This window comes from Glandiceps talaboti, chromosome 21 (genome assembly GCF_964340395.1).
Source record: "Glandiceps talaboti chromosome 21, keGlaTala1.1, whole genome shotgun sequence".
Classification (NCBI taxonomy): domain Eukaryota; kingdom Metazoa; phylum Hemichordata; class Enteropneusta; family Spengelidae; genus Glandiceps; species Glandiceps talaboti.
In genome coordinates this window covers 5,783,977-5,798,593 of record NC_135569.1, presented here as the reverse complement: position 1 = coordinate 5,798,593, position 14,617 = coordinate 5,783,977, and the positions used below count along the sequence as shown (strand labels likewise).

The 14,617-nt window shown below is 35.6% G+C and overlaps 1 long non-coding RNA gene across 1 annotated transcript; it reads left to right on the top strand.

Annotated features, from left to right (window-relative positions):
• The first annotated feature begins 2,256 nt into the window (after positions 1 to 2,256).
• On the top strand, positions 2,257 to 14,531 carry LOC144451162 (uncharacterized). Its single transcript, XR_013482287.1, has 3 exons — positions 2,257 to 2,307; positions 11,852 to 11,960; positions 14,426 to 14,531. It is a non-coding gene; the product is annotated as an uncharacterized LOC144451162 (long non-coding RNA).
• The last annotated feature ends 86 nt before the right edge of the window (positions 14,532 to 14,617 follow it).

The following is a 14,617-nucleotide window of genomic DNA, read 5'->3' as shown; positions in this document are numbered from 1 at the left end:
GGTATTTGAACCGGAAGAACTACACGTTGTCGGGGATATTGTCAAAGTTCTTCTATTCAATATAAAGATATACACCATTCATTGGACTATTAAACTGGGCACTCATTGTGTAATTTACAGTGGCAATGGTAGATTTATGTCTAATCACATTCTGATGTTATAGTCACGGTCGGATATTTCCAAATGGAAAACATTAAGAAAGATCCTTTTACGTCAAGTGAAAACTTACATAACAACGCAACGATTTGTTAATAAGTAAACTGTGTACGTGTCTGGTGGTATCTTTCTAAATTAGATGCGGGAATGGCCTAGGGCGGAGCGTGAACTATTACTCAAGCTCAACTATGGGCCTGTTACACTGGTGAATAAACCGCATGGTCGGTAAATATATTCCCTTATATTGATTTTACTAAAAGATTTATGTTGTCTGTGTCAGACATTAGATTTGATTTGTCCGGGTGATTTTGTAATGTTAAGAAATTCCGTTTCCACAATCCACACATTTCAAAGTGAGTTGAGAGTTATCGGCTCGTTATGATGTCGTGAACAGGACGATTTATCTTGTAACAAAAGCATACAGGCTGTCATGCTCGACGACACCAATTCTTTTCTTCCTCACAAATAATGTTTACCGAGTAATATCCTACAAGGCAGTTTTGCATATCGTATGACCTCGCTCTACGCAAAGGCGGACATTCACAAAGGGTGCACAAATACACCATTCAGAGACGAGCAGGTGGTGTTCAATAAAAGCCCCGAGTCTCGAATCTTTTTATCGACAGTCTTAATAAGCTGAGTCTTTTATCCATGCAAACATTATATGTATGTACAATAACGATCGGTTGGTGCTACTACCACTACAGAACGTATCTGACGAAAAATGGCCTCTCGGTAAACATAATGGGAATACAAATAAAATGAAACATATACATATACAACCGTTTCATTATCTCCATGTCAAATGTGATATCAAGTTAACGATGCGCTTTATCATACCTCAACAATAAATCATAGATGTAGTACTTCAGAATTAAAAAAGTACACCCTTGAAGGATGTTGCTTTTAGAAGTTTATTGCTGTTATAAATTTTACTTTTGATTACGTTTCCTTCTTAAGTATCGGGTAAATATAGTTAAGAACGTACATTAATGTCCCCGCAGGCATATAAGCTCCCTGGAATGTGACATCTATTAAATTCTCACTTGAAGTAGATAGAATACTTTTAATATTACAAACTGCATTTTCAGCTGTTAACTATATCTTGTATGGAATTAGAAAAATCTCAAATCAGACTAGGAATGCTTACAAACATATATTTAAGCAGTCTGTCTGAATTGGAAATTTTCACCCCATATGATTTCATACAAACACTAGCCGATTAGGACACAAACCAACTTTCTAATATTAATATCAGTTTTGTCATATATGTATTAAAGATAATAATGATAATTTGCGTTCTCGGCTTTGGGAAATATGGAACATCCTGTGTCATATTGGTCGTGATACGTGATAGGTCTACGTCCTTATATCGTGACCCCGTGGTCTGCCCGCTATACAAGCTAACACGCAAGGTCCACTTTGGAACGGCGAGATTCTTTTTCATGCTCTACCATTATACTGTTGCCGACGTGGATATCATATATCACTATTGAGCGGAATACACTTAGCTGTTAAACAACAATCCTGTTCCTGACCACGTCATCATTAGAACTATTATGGGCTGGAACCCGCCTTCTGTTTACGTTCGTGACGATGCCTATATTGTAGGATGTTGCCCATATTTGGAAAGACACATCACCTAATAAATATCACGGTAATTAATGGTTGCAGAGTGACAGGCTGGTACTAAGTATCATTCCATTGTTTGTCAGTCATAACGTTGTGCTTAAATTAAATTACACGAACCTATCACATTGTAGATTATTTGTTATCTGGTTTGATAACATTTATTTTTTATGATAAGCACATGAATAGTTAATTCTCAAAATTGTATTCATCGGTAAAGGTGTCAAGAGTTCAATCTCCGTACTTCAAAATGATGTTTTTAATTTTCTTTATATTTCTGTTTAAATTTGCAGGTACGTTTGCTTTCATATAATAGTATGATAACCTTCTATAAGAAGACTTATGAATTTGTAATCTATTTATTTAGATTCTTTGCAAAAAAAGTTAGTGATTCTTTTTTCCTTTTGATTGCCCAGCATGCATCTCGCCCTATAGCCCCCTTTATTGACGCCATCTTGGATCCATTGGTGCCTGAAGAACACTTATTCGGAGCTAGATTTCCCCCAATTTCGCACGTCAGAGGTGATTATGACTCTTTTACTTTTACCTGGAATGTTGCATAATTATTGATCTTATACAATTTTATGTATCGCTACCGCGAACGTCAGACTTTTCAAAATATATTCCACGAGAAACGTTTGTACGCGGTTGGCCTTTCAATGCCACCTCGCGGTGTTCAAAAATGCAGCCCGCATGCTAAACAATACTAAGTGAGGCCAAACTTTCCGTTGCTAAGTTTCACCGAAAATTTGCATTGCCAAACATATTTCGCAAGGTTATCTTGGAGATTATGTAAGCCTGCATTCCTTATAAAAATTGTTTACCTGCAATCGGCTTAGCTCGAGATAGGATAGTTTTTTTAAAAAAAGAACTGAGCAATCGCAAAATGTTAAGTGGCACTGACAGCTACAGTTAAATTTCTAGAAGATAAATCAGTCATCGGCGTGTATTATATCTTTTAAAACCTTGGGTTTAACGCATTTTATTTTTCCTCACAATTTGTTTAATAAATGTACTTTACTGCCAAAATAAAAGTTTGTGGTTTAAACCTGTTTTGCACTTGTGAAAGTGGGGAGATATGGCAAACCGTAAGACTCTTTTTGATATCGCATTGTAAATAAAGCAGGGAACTCGCTCAGTGATTTGCATATGAATAGTGTACTCTGTTATCGTGTTTATGCAGCGACGCACACAATTTCCACTGACAATGGAACTTGCATGTCATAACAGCGACGGAGACATGGAACTTTAATATATACATCTTTTTGAAAGGACTGCGTTGAGTGCCGAAGGCGTAGAGAGTAGCGATAGGCTGCTGACAAGATTAAATATATGTGCCGATGACAGATGAAGTGGGGCGGGTACACCCATCGACCGGGGCAAAGAACAATCTATACCATGCGGTGACAACAATGCACGGAGACAGAGTACGCACACACATGGTAGTTCCGACAAAGAGAACATCATCAGACAGGCTTTCGGTTGCTGAATCCGTGGATATCTAGAGATCGTTTTATGTTGAAACAGAGAGGACATTTCGTGGACTGTGTTAGAACTAAGAGCGCATTGTTCAGATGCATTGTTGTTGGCCAAGTTCGGTGTAATACACACGTGAGAACGCAAGAAAACAGCGTGGTTCTGTGACCTTGAGGGGTAAGGCATATTACATTGTATATATACAATAACTCACTCAGGTCAAACGTCGCCTTGGACAGCTGTCCGGAACAATCGTTTTATGAATGAGGTAGGCGTGTATAGATTCATTTTATGAAAGCCTTTGTTAGATTTGAAGGTGTTTTTTAAGGCGTAGTTTAATTATATTATATACGCGTTTTGTTTATTGCTCATGATTACTCTTTGCTTGAAGATTGCATTTGATGTGCATGCTTAGTTTTGTTTACTTTTTTAACTGAATTTAGAAAATGTTGCCCCTGAAGCCACAGAAAGGCACCTCTTTACCAAATATAGCCATAAACATTGCCTTTGTGAATGAAACATTTTTTAGCGATTTTGTTGCAATTTTGAAAAGCTGCCTTTTATTGCAAATCTAAACAGTTTGATTAACCATCTGCTGTCTAGTAGTCGGCATTGTTCCTTACAACTTTGAAATGCAAATTAAGCTGGTTGAAATATCACCCTATGGTCAGAGGTTACTAGGATCATAGGCTCAGAGTTATGTCAAAATCGTGAGAACTATCCTGTCAGTAGCAAAGAAATGCTATGCTTTGTTCTCATAGATGTCTGTGCATCCTTATAACAGTATCACATCACATACCAGGCTTCTTGATATGGGCATGCACACAAATGGACTCTCCCAGAAGCTATCATTTTTACCCCCACTTAAGTTAAAATGCATTGGCCATGGCAGTATACCTCCATCATGCAAATGACATTTCTTGCATGGCAGAAATGTCTTAAGTTATATAACATAATACTTATTTATCTTAACATGTTTAACTTGATAACGCATAAAAAAATGTGTGCTGCTGATTACGCTCAATTTTAGAATAGTTGGGGTAGATAGATTTATATTTTATTTTTTTATATATATATATATTTTCATATTCAAGTGTCTAGTTCTGTTCAGGAAGTTATGTTTTCTGTTGTTTTCTGATATGGTCTCTGTGTTATTGGTTTCTTCCCATCAGATGTACAGCCATTACAGATTGGAAGAACAGTTTTATATTGTCTTTTTAAGTTGATGTCAGTTTCTGCATCCACTATTTCTTGCGAGACTTCACAATTTTATTATCTTTTTCTTGAATACGTAAAAAAAGTTTAGGGTCAGCAGTGAAAAACTAGGTGGGGCTCGGGTAACCGAACCAATATTTTTTTTGGCCTAAAGGAACTGTCTTTTTTTTTCAAAATAATTGTTAAATAAGGTAATCTGTTTGAAAGTTTGAATGACAAGCTTTCCTTTGTTCTACCATAATGATGCAAGAGCACTTTCTGTAGAATTTAAAAGTTATGTATGATTATGAAACTGGGTTTTAGAATAGGCCTTTCCATAATTTGCCATGGTGGTGCTCTACTTCCTGTCTGTGTGTACCTTGAGGGTATACAGGATGTACATTGGTTAATTATAGAGCGCTGCTGCCTTGATTTACGCTTCTACAGAATACAAGGAACAAAGCTGTGATGATACCCCCAATTTGAGTGAGGGCGCTGTATTCTCAATTTCCTGTTTCCAGTCTGCAATGGCCTATTCCATGAATGTGTCCCATAGGTAGCCTCCATTTGTTGTTGATTTCACATCTTATTTTAAAATGTGATAAATTTTACTAAAAACATCTTCTATTTATATATGGTGCAGTTGTATACCTAATTCCATATACTTGTAACATAAGTTAGACTTATGGTGTTTTTATTTGTGGTTCCTGGTATAAATATGGCATTCTCCCATTCTTTTATTGAAACATTGTGATATATTGAAAAAGGAACGAACGAAACCATACACTTTAATACAATAGTCTGGCCACATTCGAAAAGGGGCAGCTGTATACGTATTTTATCTACATAGAATATTATAAACCTTTTTATTTAAAATGATGCCTTACCAGATGGGCATACATAACAAGGTTTCATATGCATACTAATCATGTATGGCACATGCATGGTTATAGAAAAATCATATGCTGTTATAATAATTATGTTGTATTGTATGTTATTGCCTTGATATTGGGTGAGATGGCATGTTATATGCCCAATGCACTGAAGGCATATAACCCAATATCAAGGATATTATATTTTTACTGTATTTACATACACATTTTATTGCCAAACAGTCTCTCTTTAAATCTATCAAAATAGTTCCAGGTTGATTTTGATCAATGCAGAAACCAGTTCTGGGTTGATTTTGGTCAGCAATCAGTAATATACATGTACAAACTGCTACGTCATCATCACTTTCTCTATAGAAAACAATGTATTAATTATGCAGTGTTCGAATATGTGAGGCATAAAATAAATTTGTGTATTATAGATGTACCTCCAGTTTCATGTTAGTGGTTACTGGTTTTGTTTGATACATTGCAGAAACCAATAAGAAACTGCACATTTTACACTTGAAGATAGCAAGATCACGATTTGCATTCTATCGAAATGAAGTAAACCAATTTAATGTACTGCAACTAGTTGCAAACATGCAGGTACCACTGTTTAGATGTCTGCGTGATGGCAATATTTTATATTGTACATGTAGTTCCTTTAAAATGTTGCAAGAAACTGTATTCATTCAATCTTGCTATCTTATAGTGTAGCATGTCCAGTTTCTTATTTGTTACTGCATGGATGTTAGTCTCGGTTACCCAGACTCCCGCTGCTGGGGTTCTACCTAAGAGACCTCCCCAAATGAGAGTCTGGGGCAATGAGGTAACTCGCTCGTGCAGGAAGTAGCTTCTAGAGCAGTGCATGCTGGGGAATACTTCACAGCCAACATTGTAGGCTAAACAATAGTAGGTACTTTCGCGACAAGTTATCACTTCTCAAACGAGTGATACATCTAAATAATGACAAACAGGCCTCGTAAGCCCATTTTTTATGATTTGGAAGATACATACTGTGTGACTTCTGCCGCGAGGTAGTTGTGGTCGCGTAGAAGAGCCCCCAGCAGTGGGAGTCTGGGTAACCGAGACTACATGATTGTATCAAACAAAGCCTATGAACGCTACCATGAAATGGGCATTATGTTCTTTGTGTGTTATTTCGCACCAGAGTAAATATTTAATAATAATCGTTATTTGTCCAAATAAATTCATCAATTTGTTGAATGGTTGCCGTGAGAGCAGTGCCTAGTGCGCTAGTGTTGGAAATATGGCACAAATATGAACTTCATATGTTATTCCCTCATGATATACTTCCTGAGGGACTGATATATGAAGTTCATAATTTAAACACTAAATATAGCTACATGTAGGTATATTAAAAATTCTAATGATAGTTTATAGTGACATCTTTTATTGATGTAGGGCGCCCTCATAAGACGAATTGTAAGAAGTCTTTTAAATTTGAAAATATTCCAAGAATGTGAGAGATTTACGTTTGTTACAGACTTGAACTAAATTGTATATTCCTGCATTTCCATATTTATAAATATAAAAGAACTGACTTGATTATTCTATATTTGATGTATTCTATGATAGTATGCCGAGATTTCAATGAAATTATTCGCTTAAACTATTTTGAAAGTGTGTGATGGTACTTTCACCATTTTTCATTTGATATGTAGTGAGGTTCTTGACTTCAAACAGGCTACTCAAGTGTTTGTTCTTGTTAATATTCAATACTTGTATATCTTTGTTTTGATCATTCAGTAGAATTTGATGGCATTCAGGTCAAACATTTATAGACATGTACTTAAACTGTTAGCCTAGAGTCACGTCATGTGGGGATTTAGACTACTTTCTTACCGCTCACCTAGCATTTCCATAATGTTTTTTTACTTTAATGAAGCTTCAGCCAGAAAGTTGGCACAAAATTTTCCTGCTTTTAAATTACCATGCTGTGAGATGACATTAATGGTCACTATGTGATTAGAATCAATAAGGAGATTGGAGCAGTACATTGTAAAGATGACAATCATATCACAAATAATTTTAGGTTTTAAAACAAATTTTAGGGAAATGCTCCCAACAGGCACCACCTGGAGGGGGCTATTACAAAGGGTTCCATCCATTAGTGTGTGTCCGTCTGCATACGTATATACATGCGTGCATTCACCCTCATATCTCTGACATGCACGAAGTGGTTTCAACCAAACCTAGTACAAATGTCACATGCTATCTGAGACATATGCATGTCACTTTGTCTTGTGACTGAATCAAATATGTCCGAATGGTGGCCATATTTGTTTATAACTTTCATGATATGCATCATAACTTTGGAGGTGTAATATACAAATACATTGTAGAGGGAGACTCCATGCATTAGTTCCTACACCCATATTATCATCAATGAGCTTTCTTTTAAGATCTTGGCCTATGATAGTCTTCTTTATGTTAAGTAAACAAATTTGGGCTCAGCTTTTTGAATAACAAATGAGGTGAGGGGGCTGGTAAATGCTTGGGAATTCTTGATGAAGAGGTGAATACCATGACCCCCTAACATGCCAAAGGAGACGTGTCATGTGTACATGTACATGTAAACACTGATGATGAATGCAGTGGGCTTTGATTTATATTGGCTAGTCTGGATTGTATCATTGTTTTGTTGAGTACAACCGGAAAGCGATAGGATAATGATTCACAAATTCAAAAGACCTGTTGATAAAAAAGACTTCAGCAATTGGCTGTATATACATATGAACAGATTTCATCCAGTCAATTACCTTTATTCTGATGCTGTCTATGAGAATATTTCTAAAGCATGAAGACGTTTATAGTAACTATCTTACATTATGATATTATTATGAAGGTGGCTGTTTCACATGTTATCAACTCTAATGATTAGAGAATTTTCAGTTGAAAAGTCGACCCATGTGTAGGGATTTTTTCATGAAAAAAGGTATCCATTTTGGTGGCAAATACCTGTATACATGTACTTTCTATGTGGTAGTACACTGCCCCCACCTCACCCCCCCCCTCACCCCCCCCCCCCCCCCTCACGCCACCTGTCCTGCAGGACATGCACATTTGTAGGTTCATTATACTTAATGGTATTTCTTTATGTACTCTGGTAAAAAAAAAGATTTCAACATAAAACTTGTATTAGTACAAAATGTACACTGTACATGTATTACATGAATTAGTAAACATCACACTTTGATGCTGTAGTAATATTTCTAACGGATTCTGATTTAGAATTTATGCAAGATTATCAAACTCAAATAACAAAAGGTGGGACATATGGAAAGATTTATATATAAGCATTGATATTTAATATGGGTCCTTTGGAAACATCGCTTTGGGAATTCATGTAGATTTTTTATTGCTTGTATACAATAAAAGTATTGATTTCGAAGTATTAAAATTGAAATGAAAACCACATGGTATTAGCTGTCAGATATGGATAATGTATTGTGACTTGAAAGCAATGGTGACAGCTCCCATATTATATTTTTTTGTTCGCATACACATAAGCAAAACCTTTTTCACATCAACAATGTTGCCAAAAGCCAGACAATACAGTAAAGAATTCAAGAGTTGATATCCATATGTTAAGTGTAGTGAATCAGTTTGGAAGGTAACTTTACCCATATGGCCAAATATATGTATAATATTGTACAAAAGAAACAGTTAACACTCCGAAAACGTGACAGAAGTTAAAACATTCAATGCTATGAATGTACATGTAATTTTGTGTATTTTGTCCCCCGCTGAAATGCTGCTTGAAAAGGAATAATTCCGCATGGAATTCGAATCACTTTTACTGGTAAATTCTACATAATACAGAAAATGAAGGTGGATTTATTTATACTATAATGGCAATGATATTAAAAATATATATGAACACTATGCTCAAAGCGATTTTAATTTATAACCCCTGGCATTGGCCTATAATGGTACAATGGTCCCTTACACTTTCTCAAATCCCTGGGGAGCATACAATCCATTGTAGCTTCTGTGAGTGCATATGATTAAAAGCATTCACATTACAACCTCTGTCTTACCAGGGCCCCAATTATAGAGCTGGGTTGAGTAGGGCACAATTGTGGTTCAAATCTTACCCGAGCCATTGACAAAGAGTAGAAGCAAAGCCTTGAACCCACAACCTGCAGATTTCAAGCTGGCCACTCTAATCGATCAACCATCATGACTCCGCAATGAATAGATGCGAACCTATACATAAAACTTACAAAAGTGAACAAAGGCAGATTGTACCTGTTTGACATCCACCACACATGATAGGGGTATTCAGGTATGAATGAATGAAATTTATTTTATTTATCTCTATTATAAGTGTTCTAGGTAGATTTTTACCTACTTACATGTACTATCCACAGCATAGTACAATGGAAGGGGGGACCATGGTAAAATGACTGAGAAACTCAGGTAAATTTTACTTACTTGGATAATTATCATCTGTTAAAAAACACTGGCAGGGGACCCTGGTAAAATGATTTGGGAACGAGGATAGAGTTTACATACAGGTACTTACTAGTACTCATAACAGCAATGATAGCCAAGAGGGATTCTCAGGTAGATTTTGCCTTTTTTACATGTACTACACATAACAAAATATAATTGAAGAGAACCCTTGTATAGACTGTAAGATACATGTACGTCATGTTGTTCAGCCCTATCAGGCTTCTAGATGAGTGCAGACTGATAAAGTGGCACAAATATCTGTATCTTAAAATGTAGCACAGTCCCATCGAATAGTACCGATGGTGAGTGCTGGCTGGTAGCGTGACACAGACTACCAACCACTGTATTGACTTGGGAACTTGGGTAATGTTTACCTACTTCAATACTATCCTAACAAAAACACTGGTAGGCAACCCCCGATAAAATGATAGGGCCATTCAAGTACATTTTACCTACTTTAACTCAGCCCTTTAAAATGAGAACTTGGCGAGAAATGTTCCCACTTCAATAGTTTCCCCTTCTGTTACAGCAGCTAATACATTGTAAGTAAAAACAGGTGAGCACTGAAGAACTAGTCTAGCATGTACAGTGTTGTTATATATACCTGTTTTATGTCACCAATAAAATGTCATTTGATTCTTTGACACTTTTATGAGCCTCAAGTTTCTAATTTTGCAATCAGACCAGTACTAAATATCTCTACCATAAGTGCTTTTATTATACTAGAGTTATAAATTATAAAATGGTGAAGTGCTGGAAAAATTGGATTCAAAGAAATTTGACACATTTTGAATTTGACTGGTCAATGTGATGTGCCTTGTGGATACTACATATTACCTACATTTGTACATGTATATATGTATGTATGTATGTATGTATGTATGTATGTATGTATGTATGTATGTATTATGTATGTACGTACGTACGTACGTATGTATGTATGTATGTATGTATGTAGGTCAAGTGATCGGGTAATTATTATCTGCACTGCCATTGGTTATCTCTCCACTCATTGTTCATATAGTGTACTAATGTGTGTACAGAAGCGTATATCTGTTTCGCAAAAGACACAATAAAACACATCAATTAACGAAATAAAGCATTTTGAAATAAACCTAATTCTTTTTAAATTTTGTATGTGTTTGTATCAGTAATGAATAAAGTGAGGTCCAAAGACTTGAGCATGCATTCTTCTCTAGTGGCTGAGATCACAAAAAGAAAGAATGCATGAATGGTCAAGGAATAAAGTCATGTCCTTGAACCCATCCAAGATAAAAAAAAAAAAAAACTATCAGGGCTGACCATAGGGCATGACGTCTTTTAATTCTTTCATGAATTCATTATGAGTAGTGTGTACGTGTTAATGTCACACATAAAACTTGTGTACCATGAATTGTCCATTAGTGTCTTTGTGTACATCACACCTAAAACTTGTAATACCATAAATTGTCCATAGGTGAAGTTGTGTTTAAAGCTTCTGATGTTACATGGCTGTAGGATTACTTTCATCAGTTTGGCTACCAAATTTCTGACATCCACTATGTGCCCGTTTATAAATTCAGTCTCGATCTGTGTAAGTCATACATGAAACCTGAAGATCATGAATGGATTGTCTGCAGATGAAGTTGTTTTGAGATGCTGATTCTGAGGTTACGGATTATTTTATGCGTGGTTATTGTAGGATTGCTTTCATGGCCAGCAAACTTCTTGACATCCACTAAGTGCACTTTTATGAATTCAATCTCTAGGTGTAAAACTGTAAACCATACATGAAAACCTGTGGATAATAGATTGTCTATAATGGGTAAAGTTGTTGTAAACCCTAACAGTCAAAGGATTATTGTATGAGTGCCTCAACACCTTCCATCAGTATCACTGACATAAACTCCAAACTTCCGATATCCACAAAACTTGATCTAATAATAGTTTTCTATACTTGTACTGGTTCAAAGACAACACTGACATCCTGTGTACACCCTGCTCATACACTACGGCACATGACTTCTATTAATCCTATACATTGATTGATTGTGTCTTTTCAGGTTCACTGATGTGTTTGAAAGCTTGAGCGACGGACGTGTACTTCTTCAGAGGTCATTCTTTAGCTGTGTGAACTCTATGTATTGGTGTATAGATCGAGCTATTCTACAGGTACTGTCCTTTGTTTTGTTCAATTCTACTATAGAACCCTGGTAACCCTGGTAACAAAGAGCTTAGCCTGGAAACAATAAACAGTCATTTCAAAATATTTCATGTACTCTTCAAGAGAATCTATAGACCAGTGTGCCTGCTAATCAACATTTTCATTGTGGGTCAAATGATAAAAATGGGGTTTATGTACGGAAGGATATTGTTTGCACACACAAAACTATATGTACATGATGGGGAACAGGATTTTAATCACCAAATATATGACAAGGGACTTAAAGATGGTGGATAGCATTCTGATAAATATCCATGTGCTACTGTACTACCGCGGTAGTCTAGAGGCTATCCGTGGCTTCAAATCTCTTCTCATATCTATGCTAATAAGACTAAGAGATGAAGTTCTAAATTCAAATAAAGCCAGCCTTCAGTGATCAATTAACATCATGCTTGTGTTAATCAATCACAGAATTCTGACCAATGATAGGGTAGTGTGTATTGGGAACATTTACATTAATGTCCAAATATGGTATATTTGCCAGGTCAGGATGTTACTTATACATTGTTTACATCACCTTAACAGTTGGGTGGTTACTCATTCCCATGCAACGACTTTTGGTTCATGATATCTTATTAAGCTAAATGGGATGAAGAAAGATTTGAGATTTGTAGCCACAGATACAAATGTAGCATCTATGATCTAGAGTACTACTGCACTGGTATTTCACTCATTTGTTCATGGTAGTATGAGCTTCACTCACTTGGCCATTATCTCAGATGCAGATATCTGAAACAATGGCAAAGTAACTTGTGTACATTTGTGTGTGTACACTTGTATATCCAGGCATGTAATAACAAAAGCATTTCATACAAAAAACTATCTACCTATGGCAAAATCATTTCACTGTTTGCATATGTTTGAAAATGACACTTTTAAGTTTTAAAAACCCTGTTAAAGTGACCATATGGATGAGGATTGGGTATTTTTTTTGGATTTTCAATTTATAAAACAATTTTGTCATGGCTTTCTACTTGAAAAATCAATGTGAAACAATATTGATTAAGTCTGTGTTTGTAACTCAATGCATTGCAAAAAGCTAACAAATAGTGTAAAAAGTTTGTAATACAAACATTTTACACTTTTCAATCTATTGACTTACAAAAAAGGACTTGGAATATGTTGTTTAACACTGATTTTTCAAGTAGAAAGCCATGATAAAATTGTTTTATAAAATTGAAAATCGAAAATAAATACACAATCCTCGTCCATGTGGCCACTTAATAATAGTTATTATTTCAGATTTACACTTTTCTCAATTAATATAGTATATAATAATACTATTGCGAAGATAATTATTTCCAGGTGGTGGCAGATTTGTAAGATATCAATACAATATTCTAGACCCCCAACTCATCCAGTAACCAATACTTTAATTGAGAAATATAATCTAAATAATCCATGCTCCAGACAGCATTTAAAACAGTCTAGACTGGTGACATTTCCTGTCCCACTTCTTAACCCAATTAAGTCCTTTGTGCTGTTGATCAGTTACACGTGTATATACGTTGTACACCAGCTTTGCTATATGGATGAAGATTTGGTATTCATTTTGGATTTTTAAATCATATAAAACAATTTTACCATGGCTTCCAACTTGAAAAATCAATGTGAAATAACATATGCCAAGTCCCTGTTTGTAACTCAGTGCATTGCAAAAGATTAATAAATGTGTAAAGTCTTTGTTATTTTATGTAGCACAGATTATAGCATACCGTAAAATGCATTTCAAAAGTTCTCGTAAATACATTAGTGTTGCCACAGAGTGCATGCATACCACCATATTAAAAGCTTAGAGATACGCCTATGTGCACTGTACAGTACGTACCATAATTGCATTTCTTGTGGCTACAAAAACGCAGAAATTTGTCATGGGAGTGATTATGTATTTCTGTACCCTCTATGTGTACATCAAGTTGCACTTGTTTGGATGCTAAAGTTTTGAAACCATGGTAACAGAAGAAGGAAATCTGGTAAAATTTGTATATGCATCAACATACCTACATATATAGAGCTCAGTATTAGTACTTAAGTCAAGGGCTCTGTCTGGAAACGGCTTAGAGTTTAAAAGTGCTGTACAAGTGAAAATACTTGCATAAAACTTCAACTAAACTATTCTAGTATAATTTTAATGTCAATGTTGTTAGAACTGTTGATTGCATAGCAGTAGAGAGTTCCTGTACAATTTTGATAAATTACATCATTTTGTAAGTTTTATCCTAATACCCTGGTTTGAGTTCAGACAATTGCAAGTAATGATTAAGTATACATCAGTAAGTACAATACTGGGAGTACCTGTTAATATGCAGATAAAACATTACATCCCCAAAAACATATACACTCAGCTTGTGCGCCTTTAATAACATGTTAATTATTCATCTATTTTACATAATTTTGTTCATTTCTTTTGTAGTTTTGTTTTCTATATTAGTGACACAATGGATGAAATTCCACCTGATATGAAGGTACCGACGATGTGTCGACTCGGGCCTTCAAATGTAGAAGAGGATATGATAGGTAAGCCAAATTCTATATCTCCTATTAACCCTTTGGGGGGATCACAGGGAGCCCAGGCTTATCTAGTTATGTTTACCTCAACAAAAAA